Below are 18,594 nucleotides of genomic sequence, written 5' to 3' on the forward strand. Positions count from 1 at the left end.
CGAATATGTATATAAAGTGCTAGGAAACATTGCTTCAAAGGCTAGGATAATCTACATTTAAAATTGTATTGTTTTTCGATATCATAAAATTTCGATACAAATGCACAAAAGTAGGATGCAAATATATCGAACAGGTATCTTCCTTTCTGAGAGAGCAAGAGGGAACATAAGGTATTCCGTAAGAACGAGAGCGACTGTCGCCTGCTTTTTATCCGTTCTTTATAGCTGATCCTTCGTAGATGCAGACTGACACCCGATGGACAAACAATTCAAACGTAAACTGCACTGCGTAATGCACAATTATATCATCATCAGCCGATCAATATAATACTTACATAACAATATTTTTTATAGAACCATCTAACACCAATGACTTAGTTTTGATTGTAGGCACCTATAAGCGATTAGAAATTAAATGATGATAAATATGTGGCAGCTTAACTGCAAGTATGTTAAAAGTGAGAGCAATGCTGTTAGTCAAAACTATACCTACATATAGATACTTACTTACTGATCATTTTCATTCAAAATAATCAATATGTAGGTAGGTACCTAAAAATATTTCAAAAATAAATTTACAATTAAAAAAACTACGTACCTACTTAGATATTTAGTAGTTATAAAATGTGCGTTCGTTGATTGACCAATATTTTTACTATTAAAAATTAAATTCTAAAAAATATTAAGTAGGTGGTATCTATTTAATTGTACCGACCTTCTTAGGTATTTATATGTTTCATTATTATTTACTTATACCTATCGAATCGTGCTTTGATGTGATCACAATACCAAAACTAGAATCGTTATAAGTAAATAAAAAATACTTATAGTTATACTAAAGTAAGTAGGTACCAAGGCTACAAAGTGTACGTATACGCGAGCTTTCAAAGGATCGCACTTGAGAAATTGATTTCTGCACATACCTACTCGTATCTACTTTAATCAAGATTTAATAAACCCTACATATTATAATTGTTTATGAATTGAAAAATAAATTAGTCCACTATTTTTTTGAAAGTACCTATATACCTAAATACCCACTTACTTGGGTATTAGGTACATAAAGTTTTGATAGTGATTATTCGTTTTTTATTTGCACTAAATTAGACGTGGTAGTACAGTCAACATTATTCGAATGGACACGGTGACAATTTTCAACATAAAGATGATAGGTACTCAATGTACCTATTACTTATTTGTATAATTTGTACAATCTACAATGTATATTTATCAAGTAGCTATATACCTACAGATGACAGCACTAATCAACGCATATCCTGAAACCAATATTAAAAGGAACGTGATTACACTAACTAAGAATAAAAACAAGTAAATAGATAGGTATCAATGTAATGTACCCAGTGTAACCATTGATAACATAAAAGAAAATGATCTTAAAAAGGTAGATATACCTTTATTAGGTATTACTAATATGCACTTATGCAGTTTCGTATAGGTATAACAGGTCAGTACAGGAAACTAAAATAGGCAAACCCGGGTTGTGAATATTTATAGATCAAGCGAGGGTTTTGAATTACGTAGGTATCTATGTACCGATATAGAATTGTCTTTTCTTACATATATACCTCAGTGGCGAAGGGTGGAGGTAGGCTGTTAAAATCCGCCATAAATAGTGCACATTAACCTTTTTAAGTCAAATGTATATATTTTTATTGAAATAAGACTACAATTTACAGATGATATTGGTTGGGTTTTAAAAATCAATTAAACCCTGTCTAAACCAAACCATAATAGTATTGTTATATTTTAGGCGATATGACAAAATTGTTCACATTTTTTCATTGTTACTTATTTGTTTTCGTTAGATTAAAAATACGTATTACACATATTGTTGGTTCATTTTTTTAATTCATCAAGCTTTGCCTAAACCAAACTATAATAGATAAAAATTATTATTCTATCTATAAAATATCCAAATTTATGTATGATTTAATTGAATATTTTTAGATATTTTATAGATATACGAGTATTTTTTGACTATTATCTATTATGGCTTGGTTTTCGCATGGTTTAATTGAATTATAAAAACTAACCAACACCATCTGTAAAATGTAGTCTTATTTCAATAAAAACAAGTATGTATGACTGACAAAGTTTAGTGTGCACTATTTATGGCGGATTTTAACAGCCTACTTCCACCCTTCGCCACTGATATACCTACATACCTACCCAGGTATCTATGTAGGTACATATAAAATCTCCTTCAACAAAATGTGGAACTATAATTTTGGGTGGAATATTTACCTAGTTTATCGTTTAATTAAAACTATTGACCTACATATACCATAAATTGTCATTCATACATCTGCTGATAGATAATAAATGTCGCTTCAACAATATATTCACAACATGAAATGAAAATGCACAACGTCATGGTGCAGCGTCGCAATGTATTGTTGTAGAAACAGTAGTGCAGTTTACGACCGTTACCCCAACTCGAGCAAATTATTTCGTCGTAGCTCTTTACTTTCGGCAAAGTCTCTTGTCGTACACAGGTGTGCGTGTTTGGACTCACACAGACGCTTATGTCTCTTGAGAGATGGGCGCCACTTGGTTGTAGTGGTGCACTCGAGAGTGAGAGACGCATTATCCTGAATAGCGACATCTCACTCTCTCCTCGCTCACCTGTATGATAAGCGATTTTAACCCTTACCGCTCGGTTTGTTAGAACGCGAATCGATCTCGCGGCTGCCGGAGCAATATGGATCTTATCGACAGAGTGCGCAAGGACCAATGGCCATCCGAGGGTTTGAAATTCGAACGGATAAATTTCTTCTCTCTTCTCATAACATCTTTGCGCGCGAAGATGGTCAGACGCCTTTGCTACATTGCCGCATCCAGATTAAATTTATCTCTTATCGATTTATGATCTCCTGATACTTTTGTCACAAAATTTAACTTAAATTCGTAGAGAGATAATTTTTACATCTCTCTTATTCCCGCGTTGTGCTTAATAATTATTTATTTATAAAATATTAACATAAAAATAGTGTGAATTTTAACAAAATATAAACCCAACCAAATTAAAGTGTAATGTTTTTCTTCGCACGGACATTCAGATAATATATTGTTAACAGTATCTAAATATGTGTAAATAACTAAATTTATAAGTTTTTTTTTAAATATTAATAATGTACAATCAAGTTTCCACCGACCTGTGTAAAAATGTGACATTATTGTGTGACGGAAAATATAGTTAAATAAATTTAAAAAAATAATCAGTGTTTGGTTTATTTTTTACGACTCTGACAAATCAGTTGAGACAAAATCAAAGAAATAAGTGACATATGCACCTAAAAAACATTGGATTTTAATGTGTCCTACAGTGACATTAATAACGCAACTATTATGTGGAAAATTGTGCAAAAATATGAAGTGTTTTCCGTCTTCTATAAGGTAAGAATTTTTACAAATTTAATATTTTACCAAAATTTATTTACTTCATTTTAAACAGAATTTTATTGACTAATTGGAATAATACCAAGGTATTTTTCTACCTACCTGAATTCGTAGTGAATGATGTTAATTATCATATTATATTACCTAATATTGGATCGAAAAAATATTTTTAAATGTCTTTAGCTCTACATGACACATGATTAATTTCGCATACTTACTTAAATTAATGCTGACACAAGAAATATGTTAGCATCCCATACCTGCAATAGTTTGATTTAAATGTATATGCATTTTGCAACCGTCGATTGTTATCAGCAATATTATATGTGCCTACATATTTATTGAGAAATCCAATAAAAATAATAATAGATACTGCAATTTATTTTGTCGTACTTTATTGATTTGTGTTTAGTCGCTATCACTGCATATGGCTGTCTGATTTTACGAATTTCTGATTTATTTCAAGTTTTATATATTTATTGAATGATTGTCGTTAATAATCAAATTTAAAAATAACTATTTAATTGATAGGTACCTACACTAACATACCTACTTATATATAAATATTAAGTATTTATTTATCAACGATCTATTTTTAATAAACAAAAATCGTGTTCCAAGTTATATTACCTATCTACCTACGTTCTTTTGTGCGTTATGAAAAACTCACTCTTTATCAAATCTGAAAAGAAAAATTAATAAAACAAAAATAAAATTTATTGACGATTAATAATTACCAGTAAGTAGGTACCTATTTTCATTTATAGATACCTACCGAAATTATGTCCCTTATTTGCATATTCTTACAGAAATAAAGTGGTTGGGTATCTTGTAGTAGGTATCTATATATCCACCTACTAAGTACATATTGTATATATACCTACTTATAATATACTCATTGATGTAGCTATTATATAACCATAACCCAGTGTTTTTCAACCTTTTTGAATTAGCATCAGATGTTGCAACTAATTAGTCGTTATCATGAGAAACCAAAATTGTTAATTTATTTTTTGCTTTGAAATAACGCATTTATTGCACGTATTCTCGGTAGATAGAAAAATTCACTACACACTGGTTGAGAAACACTGGTCTAATCTGTAATATGTGTGCTGAGCACCAAAAAAATTTAATTCCAGTTGTTTTATAAAAAAAATCATAACTGTGTCATTAGCAACTAGGTAAGTACCTACTAGTAGCCTACCTACCTACCTATCTAGATATTTTTTAGTAAAATAAGTTATTAAACAAATTAGTAAATATTACTTATACTTATGTATTTTTGTACCAATCTACCTAAATGGTTAATAATTGAACAGCCATGTGCTTATAGAATATCGAACACTTGATCACACGGCGATTACCGAAACCTGTGATAATTTATTATTGGCATAAGTAGGTGGGTACTTATAAGTTATATGATTTCTGAAAATATCTACCTACATTTATTATGCAATTGCGCATAATGTGACACTATCCTAAAGTAACACCAATCAATACCTACGCGTTTAGGTATATAGATACCTTTATTAATACATATTTAAATTGTCACTTATATCTATTTAATTTATGGATTTATTGGTTAGGTAGGTACAATATGAGATTTATAGTTGACTTTTAGTTGAATATCTATAAGTCTTAATCAGTTAATATCTTGGTATGCACATAGGTATACATATAACCAATATGAATATGGCAATTCAGATCCTATAAGTAAAGTATAAACTGCAAAGTGTAAAACTATCGTTGGCCAAGTTGAGGAAATAGACAACAAAGAACCTATGCAATTATTGTAAACTCTTCATACCTAGGTACCTACTTACCTACTTGTTTTTAATAATATTATGTAGGTATAATGATATATCATTTTAAAATGACTCTTTATTAGATACTTATACCTAATTATTATACTAATATATTAAAATATTGATATACCTATACGTAAAGTAGATATTTATTTATTTTTACGAATGCTGTTATTGTTTGTTTCATATTTAAATTAGAGACATTGCTATGAAAATACTAACATTTTATTCAAGTATGCACAGAAGAACATGAAGTGTAATTAAAACATTTTGAATAAACCACTTACCGGTTTACTATGAACTACCTACGTTGTAGAAGTATTATGCAGATAACGATATGCTCCTAATTTACTTTTTACTTATCTTTATGTCACACGGGCTCTTTTAATCCTCAGCACCTCAATCATTCGGTACCTAGGTACATTCATTTTATTTCGTTTTGTAAGTAGGTACCTATTTAAATAGGTATGTGGGCTAAGTAACTAGTAGGTATTTAAATTTTAAATCTCTAGTTTTAGTTTATACCTACCTAATACTATTGTCTTGCTGTGTTCATTTAATATGATGTTGATGATCAATACTCAATAGTATAGTAACACCTCTTGTTGATAAATATTTTTTTTTTGTCACAGTTTGCCTAAAAAAATCGTCTTCGCTCGTGGCTGTATTTCGACATTCATCATGTCCTAGATTCCTCGAGTTTGACCCAATTATTATAGGCGGCTAGAAAAATTTGATACCAACAACATTACGAGATTAGAATCGTAACTTCTACAAATATTTTGTGATCGTTATTATCGATTGTCGATTTATTGTTACAGCGAAACAATTGCAGAACATCCCTAGATTATGTGCCTACTTGGATCATTAACGCGTTTGAAAAATAATTTACTTTCTACGAAACTGACACTTACCTAAATTGGTCGCCTCGTCACAAAGTACCAAATTTTAAATATATAGGTACGTATCTTTCACAAACTGAATTTAAAAAATTCAATTAAAAATATACATTAGCCCTGGGGACATAATTATAAAACACATCTATAATAATATCTACGTTGCCAATGACAATAATTTATCGCTGAGACATTTTTTTACACGGGAGGCCTTTAAACCACGCCACTGAATATTGTCCCACATGGGATCTATTTTATTTCCCTACGCCTAAAATCTTGAATAAAAATTAATGTGAAGATGGTCTTTCTATGAAATTGAACATAAAAAGGGGCTCCTTAGACAAAAATGATGAATTAATTCATATGGTTTTACATTAAATTTGATTTAAGCTTTACCTAGCTAAAAATGCCTTGCATCAGTTTGATGTTTAGATGAAGAACCACGTAAAATATCAACGACTTTCATTTACCTATTTAGGTACCTACGTAATACTTACTTACATATGACATACCCACCTACCAGGGAACTCAGAAATAATCTGTTCTGTGCCACCTACATATCTACCAGTGGCGAAAGGTGGAGGCAGGGTATTAAGATCCACCATAAATAGTGCACACTAAACTTTGTCAGTCATACGTATTTGTTTTCATTGAAATAAGACTACAATTTACAGATGGTGTTGCTTAGTTTTTAAAATTTAATTAAACCCTGCGACCACCGAGCCATAATACATAATAGTCAAAAAATACTCGTATATCTATAAAATATCTAAAATTATGCAATTAAATCATACATGGCTTTGGATATTTTATAGATAGAATAATATTTTTATCTGTTATAGTTTGGTTAGGCAGGGCTTGATGAATTTAATGAACTAACAATAGGTACCTACCTATGCTTAGGTACTTAATTCTTAATCCAACGAAAACAAGTAAATATGAATGTAAAATTATGCACAATTTTGTCATATCGCCCAAAATATACCAAAACTAGTATGGTTTGGTTTAGGTAGATTTTAATTATTTTTTTAAAAACTAACCAATACCATCTGTAAATTATAGTCTTAGTTCAATAAAAACTAATACGTATGACTAACAAAGTTTATTGTACACTTTTTATGGCGGATCCTAATAGCCTACCTCCCCACCCTTCGCTACTGATATCTACATACATCCACCCCTACAGATAAGTACCTACCTACATATACTTAAGCAGATAGCTACTTAAATTATTAGTGCGTATAGGTACAAATGTTTAAATAATATATCAGTTGCTTTATTTGGTGAAGGTAACTAATCGACAGTGGAATCCGTTGTCATCCGAGCACTCCAATTGAAAATTATGTAAACAAATAATTAGGTAAACGCAAGTATAGGAAGATCTGCAAATAAATTAAATTAAAAGAAAATCTTTACATGAAGCGAATGTTTTCTGACCAATTAAAGACCGGCCGTTAAAATTCTTCAAGAACTAGCTTATTATTCAGACGTAGTTATAAAAGAATTTGAGAGGTGTCGTTGATTAAATTAGCAATAAAACTGTATGCGTAAAACTGAATAAATTTTCAATCATATCGTCGTAATCATATTTTATGCGTAAGTTTTATGATACCTTCCATACACCACGTTCACTTCCAGGGGCCATGGTATAGTTATACCTGTCCTATAAGCCAGTGGTCCCCAACCCCCGGTCCGTGGATCAAATGGTACCGGGCCGCCCAAGGAACATTAAATTATTTCCATTTTATTTACTGTGGCGACCCTTTTGTCAATAAACCAGGCGCATCTAGCATGTCTGTGCAATAAGAAGATCAACTGCTGGAGATTGTAAATGACGGCGGCCTTAAAACTACGTTCGAGACAACAACTCTGCTGGTGTTCTGGATTAAAGTCATGGCAAAATACCCTGAGATTGCCACCACAGCACATAAATCCCTATTACCATTTCCGATATCCTATCTGTGTGAAGCGGGGTTTTCTACAATGACAGCAACCAAAACAAAACAACGGAATAAACTGGACATAAGCAACACACTTCGGGTGTCATTGTCTCCTATTACCCCCCCCCCCCCCAGATGGAACTGTCTCGTTGCAAAGAAACAAGCTCAGGGGCCTTATGTTAGAACTTGCGAGTTGTAGTCACCCGGTCGACATGACATCATATGACATCATTATGACGTACTACCGGAGTGATAATAGCATTCGAGAAAATAACGCTACTAAAATAGTGGCGTTATCCACTGTCCCCATACACAAATAGGTGTTTCAGCATAATAATATCTATGGTGAGCAGTGTGTGTTGGGCGGCTTGTCTCGAGCGTGTATTGGCTTACGTCACAATTACGTCATGTCGTCGGGTGACTTTATATCACCAGTTAGAACATAGGGCTGCAGGGTTCTCATTGATTTAGCGTTCTAGTGAGTTAAAATGTTAAATCACTTTATATTCATTTTTGGTGTAACTGTATTTTATTGTGAAGGCATGTTTAAATACAATTAAATCAAAAATATTAAATCAAAGCAAATATAAACAACCAATGTCCCCCCCCCCCCCCCCCCTCAGTGGACCGCGGTAAAATTATCAAACGTTGACCGGTCCGCGGCGATAAAAAGGTTTGGGACCACTGCTATAAGGTATCCACCAACACTTAGTAGTTACTAACAATAATCAATGTTATGCCAAATTCATAGTCTTACCTCTTAAGTATCCCTTTACGAAACTCTTGTCTTATTGGAAACGATGAATTTAAGCGACGTGTTTAATTGTTATTCTTATTAGAGCACGATAGTTGTAGTATTACATTTCACCGTGGAATTTTGTATTGGAAATATATGGCCATATATTAAAGACAGTCCAACGTCTTTAGAGTTTAGTCTTTAGTATCTACCTACCTACCTACTGACATAAAATTCATGTCTAAATAAAACACGGTTCTTGTCGGTTTACACTTTACAGGGAGCCAGCAGCAAACGAATTTTGAAAATAGCCGATAGGCAAGTATACCTATTTGATTATTTTGTTAGGTTAGGTTTTCATTCTTAAATACATGAATTTTGCCAAAATCAGATATGAAAATTGAATTAACGTTCATATTGTATCTAATACAATTGGAGACCGAATAGTACCTAAACGGTCATCTCTTTCCGATAGAAAGCTCACGGCGAACTATGCCACGGTGAAATGTTTTACATACAATTTACATTTAACCGGGTTTTGAATGTGTGAATGTCCTACGAAAATGAACCACAAATTATAGACGTGCAATAGTGTGTGTTGCAATCTTCAAATACACCAATATTGAATAAGCGTCAGTGTATAAACCGAGAGCAGTTGTCAGAACGAATCACAAACTTAGAATGACGTATTCTTGACACGTGTTTAAGAGTATCCCATATTCTTGCACACTTGAGATCGGTTGCCTGTTAATCGACACCCTCTAGGTACCTATTTCGGTTCCCATTAATTTTGTGTACCCTACTAACCACCGACATATCTGAAAAAAATGTCTACACTACCAAAAGAATCTGACGGCATTCTCAATAACCATTTTTTTCTCAATGGTATCTAGGTACTTAAGGTTAAGTAGGTGTAGGTACCTACCTATTTTTATTTTGTTTGTTTTTTGTGTTTTTTTTTTATTCTATTGTTTTAAGTACCTACCTACATTTTCTTCATCTTCAACGTAATTTGGATTTCTATAAAAATGCTATTCTTATGTCTAAGTATATATTCATATAATAATATGATGTGGGATCCAATGAAACCAATTTTAGCATTAATTGTTCAAGTGGTTAGGATATTTACAAATACATGCGTAATTTATTATTAGCACAGGTATCTACTAAGTAAGTATGTACGTACCTACCTATATAAATGTAATTTACCTGATTGAATATTTGAGATAGGTACCTAGGTACATCACGTAAGTATCTCGTTAATTAAATTAAGATTTATTTAGACGGCCTTGTATCGACAAATTAAAACACAAAACAAATAAATTTTCCACTCACTTGCCTTTCACAGCGGAAATCTCAGTTTTTCGCGAGTAACTTAAGTATATCTTAAGTAAGGCCAAATTACACCGTTAAACTTAACTTGAATTTCTGGGCGACGTCAATACCGGTACATATCGTTGAATAAATTAGATCCGAGATACGCCGATCGCAAATCACGATCGATGGCGTGAGATCATTATTGTGATGAACTGTCATCAATAGTCTATTGACAGCAAACGTTGTATTATGCTCAGTATATATGTTTTACAAATAGGCTTTTCCATAAACGTGTCTTCTTATATCATCCTTACCATGGTTAATCATTTACGTAAGTACCTATATTACTATTTTTTTTGTCGTACCTATGTTATGAAATATTGTAAAATCATCTCAAGTAATTTATTTACGTGATTTACGGCCAAGCTACTAATATAGGTAGGTAATAGGTGCCATATTATATAGGCACCTACTTAGGTGCTAGGTAAAACTATGGAAGTAGGTAGGTACATGCAATATTTACCTATACTGCCCTCATAAGGAAAAAAGGCAGCTTTTCGACAAAAATCACAAATTGAGTTTAGTGTACAGATAATGCTTTACGTACAATTCTGAACCATTTGACATAAAGTCTAAAGCGGTATAAAATGTATTTCAGTATAATAATCAACACATTCTTTTTCGTTTTTTTTCACAAAAACGGTAGTTATTCTAAACAAAAAGACATTATAACGAGTTTCATAAGCAAAAACACAGCATCGATTGAAAACATACTAGTTTTTGCTTATACCATATATCAAATGATTCATCCACATTATTTAAAAATTTATTAAGAAAAGTTGAAAAAATGTTAATGTCTCATTATCTCAAAATTTGACTTTGCCAAAAGCTACCTTTTTGCTTATGATGGCGGTATACCTACATATAGCTATAGAAATATTAAAGAAGCATAAATCTCTGTGTATTGAATACCTACATCTTGGCTTAGTTGAGAACTCTAGGGGTGCATATTATAAGACAAATATCGGGTTCTCAAATGTGGGCAATTGATGACCTACCTATCTAATGAAAATATATAGAATAAACCGACAAAGCCACCGACAATCATTGGACCGCATTGAAGGAAAATAAGACTATTCATAAGACAGTCCGATCTAACGACTGAAAATCATATAATATTCGCTCATCGTCCGGCCATAGGAAATGAAAACTGGTGGTGTAATCGGCCATTATATGAACAAGTGCTGAACACCAAGAGAACTTGGTAAACATAATATTATTTTAATTTAGGCAGGCATGGAACACCTAAAAATAGTTTAAATCTGTTTTCATCAGTTCCAGTTGTCACTGGATCTAGCTATAGCAGATTATCTCACAGGTGCACAAACACCTACCTGTGCGCCACAGAATTGTGAAAAATTTATGATTAATTAAAATGACCATCTCATTGGCGTAGGTAGGTTACCAGTACAATATTTTACTATTCCCCATTTTATTTAATAGCATCAATACTTCAGATTCATAAACACCAATAATAAATTAATAGGTACTTATCTAGATAGGTAGGTACCTACTGTTAAAATTGCAGAAAAATAAAGGTTAAACTAATTTCAGATCGCGGTTCGATAAACTTTGACGAGAATATTTTGTATTTTAAGGTTGATCCAAAATGTTCTCATTATGTAGGTACCTACTTATAGGCAGGTTGGTAAATATCTATTAGAAAGTGCTAATCCCATGATTACAGGATAAATATTTTTTTCAATCGTGTAAAATTGTAATTAGAAAACGGTATTTTTATGAGGTTTCTATTTTTTTTAAATTTATAATTTAGGTAGGTAGTTACTTACACTTTTTTCATTGTCAAAAATAATTTAAGAGTTAACCCAAAATTTTCAATCCCAGGTTTTCGGGATTAGGTACCTAATACCTAAATTGCAATCGCGTTTCGATGTAATCGATCGCGGAGTGGATTTTGGTTGATCGCATCATAAGCACATAGGAATTGAGTTTTAAAAAGGTAAAAGCGTGCAGGTACCTACCTACATTAAATTTTAATAAGTATTATATGGTTTTATAAAAAAATGTCGAAGCATTATCAATTCCTATTATTATTTCCTGAACCAATTAACGTGACAGGTAAGGTATACATAGTTGTTTTAAAATTAACTATGAACCCGCGTGACTCCGTTTTATCATTTAATTCGTATTTTATTACCCATGATTTGTCACAGGAGTGAGATATAGAGAAGATGCGAATCCTCGCGCTTTAAACTGTTACTTATTTGCATGGTATGATAATAGTTTGACGATGAGTATCCAAAAGTACCAAAACCAAAACCTATAATTTTCACGATAGAAATTTAGTTTTTCTTTGTGTATGTCAAAGACAAGTTGCCTTGCCAAGACGCCTTACTATCATCAGCCACATATAACCCATTTATTCAAGTTCAAAATGTCAATGAGTGAATATGGTAGATCACTGCCAGTTTTGATAATGGACAGTACATCACAACCTTCCTACCTAATTGAAGTTGGATATGGATTACTCAGGTTTAAGATACAATTCTATACTATACTTAATTACGATACAATACACTAAGGGCGCAGACACACTGCATTGCAGTCGACATGCGTAGACGTGCGTCGACGCAGGTCTTATTAATTTGATGCCATTTGAATCCGATTAGAATCACCAATTGGATAAAACAAATCCAAACGGTGATTTTAATCGGATGTAGATAATTGAAATCGCACGTCTACGCACGTCTACATACGTCCACTGCAATGCCGTGTGTCTGCAGCTTAAATCCACAATAATAAAATAAAATTATTGATAAAAGGGACGTTGGTCTGACAATTAGGTAATAGTCACCTACCAACTGTACCAATACCTATGCATACTACTTAGATATTATCAAATGAATCACGTATGTATCTACATAATTCATTGATGATGAATCACCCACAACATCCCATATTATGTAGGTGTTGGAATCAGTAGGTATAAAACACACCCACTCCATTAGATTAAACATTTTCACCTTGTGATGATGATTATTTTCCATTCGATCTGGTTTAATAAACTGGTAAGGGATGTTTAAATGCCCCTAATGCGATCTCACCACCTAATCTCATTATTGTTACGAAACATGTCTGACTTGGGGTGTAGCATCCCTTCGCATATTATCACGATAACCTGATACACTGATACAGTGCCGTAGAAAACTTTATTTCATTATTCGCATATAATTATTGCAAAAATTTTACGTCATATTTGCACTTACCTATTACCTATACTCATAGTTATACTTATTTTTCACACATCGTTATTTTGTTATACATACATATTTATTTAGGTACCTATATGTACATAATTAGATATTATTATACAAAGTTTTCAGTGCGTTACTTATTTTTCTTTATCTATTGTAAATGTCATATTGTAAACGATTTGCACTTATAATTTGTAATAATCCCTCAAATAAATTAATTAATTTTAATTATATTTTTTTAAGTTATAGGTAGGTACCTACATATAACTATAACCGAAACAATGCTTAATTCTGATAGTTTATTTTTTATTTTAGTGATTAGGTAGGTACCTACTATTCCCACTTGTTCATACTGTATCTCTTATTACGATTTTTTTTTCTTTTTGGAAGAACGCTTGAATCTTGTACCTACCTACCATGGTTCTCTAGTTAGAATCGATACTTCATTCAATTCATTTCGAGTCATACTCAATGAATTGATTAAATGACTTACAACCAATCCCTATAAAAAACGAATAATAGGTACATTTACAGGCTGACCTCTTGTAACATTATATTATATAAGATTTTTTTAATTTATCATAGGTAACCTAACCTAACCTAACCTGTCCTTTTTCGTACGCTACTGTACTTAGATATTCAGCATCTCCTATTCTCCTACCCTGCTAATAGTCATATTAACCTATTGAGCGTATGCCTTTTTAGGGTCTATCACCCCATCATCCCTAAAGCTAACCGTATCACAACGATGTGTAACAATGGGCGCCACCCGTCATAATATCTATTGTAAAGTTTATTGACTTCCAAGTTTGAAAAAAACTTAATTAGTTACCTTTACGCAGATGTTTAATTAAATTTAAATATGCATTTATAAATTCTACATATCCACCTCAATATTCGCAAAATTTAGTAAATTAGGTTTAGTTAGCAAATAACTAATACCTACGTACATTATTCATATGGAAAGAAATATTTATATTTATATTGATAATAATAATTATTATCTAGTGTTGGATAGAGAACCAATCATACCTACCGTAATTTCCAAAATATTTACCTAAATAGATCCCTAGAAATAATATCAACAGTTTATACCTACATACACGGTGATTTATGGAAAGTAGGTAGATACCTAGGTACCTACTTATTTACATGCCTAAAATTTAACTATTTAGGTGGATAGAAAATTACTTATTCTTTTCCTTCATTAGGACCTCATGACTTTGGGTCATGACACGGATGAATTGACTGTGGGATAGACTTCTCAACGGGTTGGCCTCTACCCTATCGGCATTCTACGATACACAAGGCATGTAGCCACTAGAAGACCAATGACATTCATAAATTGATGCAACTATCTGGGGCTTGTGTTTAATAAATGTTTCCTTTAATATTCTGACGGTTATACGAACACGATCCCAATAATATTAATATGATAGTTAAACCGCATGCATTTAATAACCACTTATGGGTGCGACAACTCGCAACAACTCGTGCGGATTGTCGCATTGTTGCACTGTTGGGTGTCTGGGTAAGATGCGAGGGTTCGTGGTTGACGATTTGTAATGAGAAGCTATAAATAGTTGGTGGGGTAAATGCGGAAGTCAATGAAACCTGCTTGAATATGTTTAGCCGTCCCTTTTCGCTGCCTTAAAAATCAATACTTAATAAATTACTATGGATAATTTTTTGAAATCGACATTTTTCTGTGTGCGCATCTGATGTCACGTGTATCCTTTTAATCTTTAATGTAGGTTAGCTCTTGGTACTGAATATGATACATATTGTCATTTTTTTAAAGCCGAGAACTTTCCTTGCTACCATTGCGACCCTGGTATTGCATAGCTCAATGCAGGCCTCTTTGTATATGTTAAAATCTGCTGTTATAATATCACGATATTTAATTTCCTATATGTATCAATCTGTAAAGGGCAGACGGCATAATAAAAACAGTCGACAATTTCCCCTCTATCAGAGAGATAATGTTTCAAATCAAACACAAAATAATTCACCAATATTAATTGCCAACCTGTGAACGAATAAACTATGCGCAAATTTCAAAATACATTTTCGTTAAATCATTGATATTACAGAGGGTGAAATTAATTTAATAAAGTGGTGGAAAGGTGGGTAGGTTGCTATTTATTTTTATGTTGAACTTGGCCGAGAAATTTTGGGGCTGATGCATTTTTTTTTAAATCGATATCTAAGTATAATAACAACTCCATGTTATTTCATTATGACGTCATGATTCAGCCCTCTAAGTAAGTACCCACCTGACACCTAGGTAGATACTTATCTGTATTTAAGCATTCAAACTTAAAGGATAGCACTACGTATACGTATCACATGTAGCAACTTTCAATGATTTATTGTGGTACCTACCTAGTAACCTACATACTTTAACAGAGAGTTATTTCATTTCAAGGTGGAGTGGTAAATGATAATGTACTTATACACGACTCATATCTCACAGGATATATGTTTTTAGGCCGTTTATTTTACAATCTGTACCTACCTCATGGCCCACACAAGGGGGGGGGCTGACAGGGCTCTAGCCTGGGGGCCAGGAGTCAGGAGGGGCCCTGCGAGGCGAAACGACCAGATAAGTGAGATAAACACACATCAAAAAATTGCTTTACTAATAAAAAAGTCGCCTGCGGCGCTATTTCCCTTCAATAATATTATTATTTAAAGTTATGTGGTTATACGATACAATTTTTAATAATTATGTATATCAATACTCGACATCATAATTCAAATTGATGTATTTAAAAATACAATAAAACATACACATTAATTTTACCGCGTATGTCTACCATTTGGAAAACGCTACTTTAAAGCGACACATTGCCTTTATCCTTAGCGATAGGTAGGGGGGGCTGCCTAAGATTCTAGCCTGGGGGCCCGCTTCACGATATGGGGCCCATGACCTACCTACACTAAATTAGATCAAAGTTATGCATTGTTACAATATCATTGCGTAAAAAAAATAGAGTATGAAATAGGTATAGATACCAATATGACTTTCTTTAATAAATTTTAGTCACGAGGTGAGACTAAACTTTGACTGGTAGTAAGTACCATAGCACCCCATAATATTATGTTCCTTGCAAAGAATATAAGTAAATGCAGGGTGATCATTATAATGTCTTATATTATCTTACGTAATATATAGGTACCATCATAAATCGTCTGTTGTTCGAATTGTTCGAATTTTGAACCAGCTCATCATAGTTTAAAAAGTATTGAATGATATGTCAAATATTAGCATGTGGCGCCTTCACTCAGAGGACAACTTATAGGTACCTATTACTGGTGGATCTATAGTAAGTTATAAGTATATTAATATTTTCGCCGGTAAAGTAAAGCAAACATTTGGCGATCAAGTCAATTTGATCCAGATTTAACGCGAAATGACCAGATTGAAGAGATGAACTGGTTTTTAACAACTACGATCCGATATCCAGATTGAACATTTAATCCTGTCCATTTCCCCCACATTCTGAAGTGGCTTCTTATACAAGGATCTTTGGAGGGCCCTATTACAAACCAACGTTTCCCAAACGGTACCTATTCCGTATATTTTTTGCATTTTTTTGTATTTTAAAATATTGAGCTGTTGGCACTCGGCATAAAGCATCAAACGTAATCCCCTTTTATGTTAGCCAAGTAACATACGACCCCTCGTCATATTATTATCTTATTGATAAATAGGATCAGAAAACAACTTCTATCAATATTACCTAGTAGGTTAAATTTTAGCACAATCAACGCTATTTGTGTTCCTAGCGATTTATGGCGTAAGTCATAAACCAAACCCCGCTTCAAAACTTTGGTTCGTGGCGATTGCCTATTACATTTTTCTATCATATTAATCTATCCTGTGAGCCAACCCATAGGATCATTGCTCTGATTCATACATACATTGAAAAAACAACATCTGTTTATCATTTATAGATAATTATTTTGTAAGGAAGGATGTATCTTGTCTCTCTTGATATGTCTTTCTTTTTTCAGTAATGGGTGAATAATATTATAAGTTTCCAGTCAGAAGAAAGTATTCAAAAGATAGTTAACTAAATATACCCATCTATCAACAAAAAAACACAAGTAGGTACCTACGTACAGAGGTAATTGTAGATAAATTTATTGTATGTAATATACCATGTACCTAGTACCTAGTACCTAGTACCTAGTACCTACTTATATAATATGATGTTTATGTAGTAATTCTACGATAGCCTTTTAGTGATGCCTTCATCTACTAGACAGTACGGCAGACTACAGTTGATAATGATCTTGTCGCCTATTACGGCAATTATTATAACTGTGAAAGTATCAGGGTGGCAGAAATCGATACCGGTGCGACTCAACTTTTTTCGTCTCGATAATAATTAATTGCGCACGCTTCGTGTTTGTTACTGTTTGTCTTTGTTGTGTGCAGTGTGTTCGTAAATGTGCACGCGGCGTGCGTTCGGAAATGCAAATGAAAGTGAGCGAAAACGAAAAAAATCTAACATTTTTCGTCTCTCGTGACGAAATTGCGAGGGAGTTTGGTTTGCGCCAGTGTTATAAAACCTTTTATTTTTCTTATTATTAAGAATTTGCAGCCGTGTTAATATACAATATCTGTACAAGTGTACAGTGTACAGCAGTGGCGGAGGGTGGAGGTAGGTTGTTGAGATCCGACTTAAATAATGCATACTAAAGTTTGTCAGTAATACGTAGTTCGACTGCTAAATCTGCAAACCAGCTAACTACACTTTTGACCAAAAATTAGATATTGATGGCAATTGTTATAAAACATGTTTTCTATGCTCATACAAAATTTCAAATTTCTAAACCTATAAATAAATAATTTATCATTATTCACATAAAACAGCCAACTGCAGGTGCCAGATTTCCAATATCATAAATAACCGACTCCACTCTTTATATAAAGTTTCTTTAAGTTCTATACCTATAAAAGGGAAGCTAAACTAGTGTATTTATTAATAGTGTAACTTATTTGTCAAAAAAAAAAAAATCCACGTGTATTTTTGGAATTGTTAAATTCCACTCGATAGTTTTTTTTTCTCCTTCCTGAACCAGTTGCAGATTAAACAGTCGATTTGATTTCATTGAACTGAGACTATAAATACATTTTGAGTCTAGCGATAAATATCTCTAGCCAGAGTGTCAAGAGGAGTGGGTTCACTATCC

At 32.8% G+C, this 18,594-nt stretch overlaps 1 protein-coding gene across 1 annotated transcript in view; it reads left to right on the forward strand.

The window, feature by feature from the left end:
• Window positions 1-2,804: 2,804 nt before the first annotated feature.
• Window positions 2,805-18,594, forward strand: part of peb (zinc finger protein pebbled) — a 140,722-nt gene continuing 124,932 nt past the window's right edge. The window contains exon 1 of the mRNA XM_085960872.1: window positions 2,805-3,417. The gene's annotated coding sequence lies outside the window, so the exon portion shown is untranslated. The remainder of the gene's footprint in view (window positions 3,418-18,594) is intronic.

This window comes from Rhyacophila brunnea, unplaced genomic scaffold, assembly GCF_057557595.1.
Source record: "Rhyacophila brunnea isolate RB1 unplaced genomic scaffold, BYU_Rbru_1.0 scaffold_12, whole genome shotgun sequence".
In the NCBI taxonomy this organism is placed as follows: domain Eukaryota; kingdom Metazoa; phylum Arthropoda; class Insecta; order Trichoptera; family Rhyacophilidae; genus Rhyacophila; species Rhyacophila brunnea.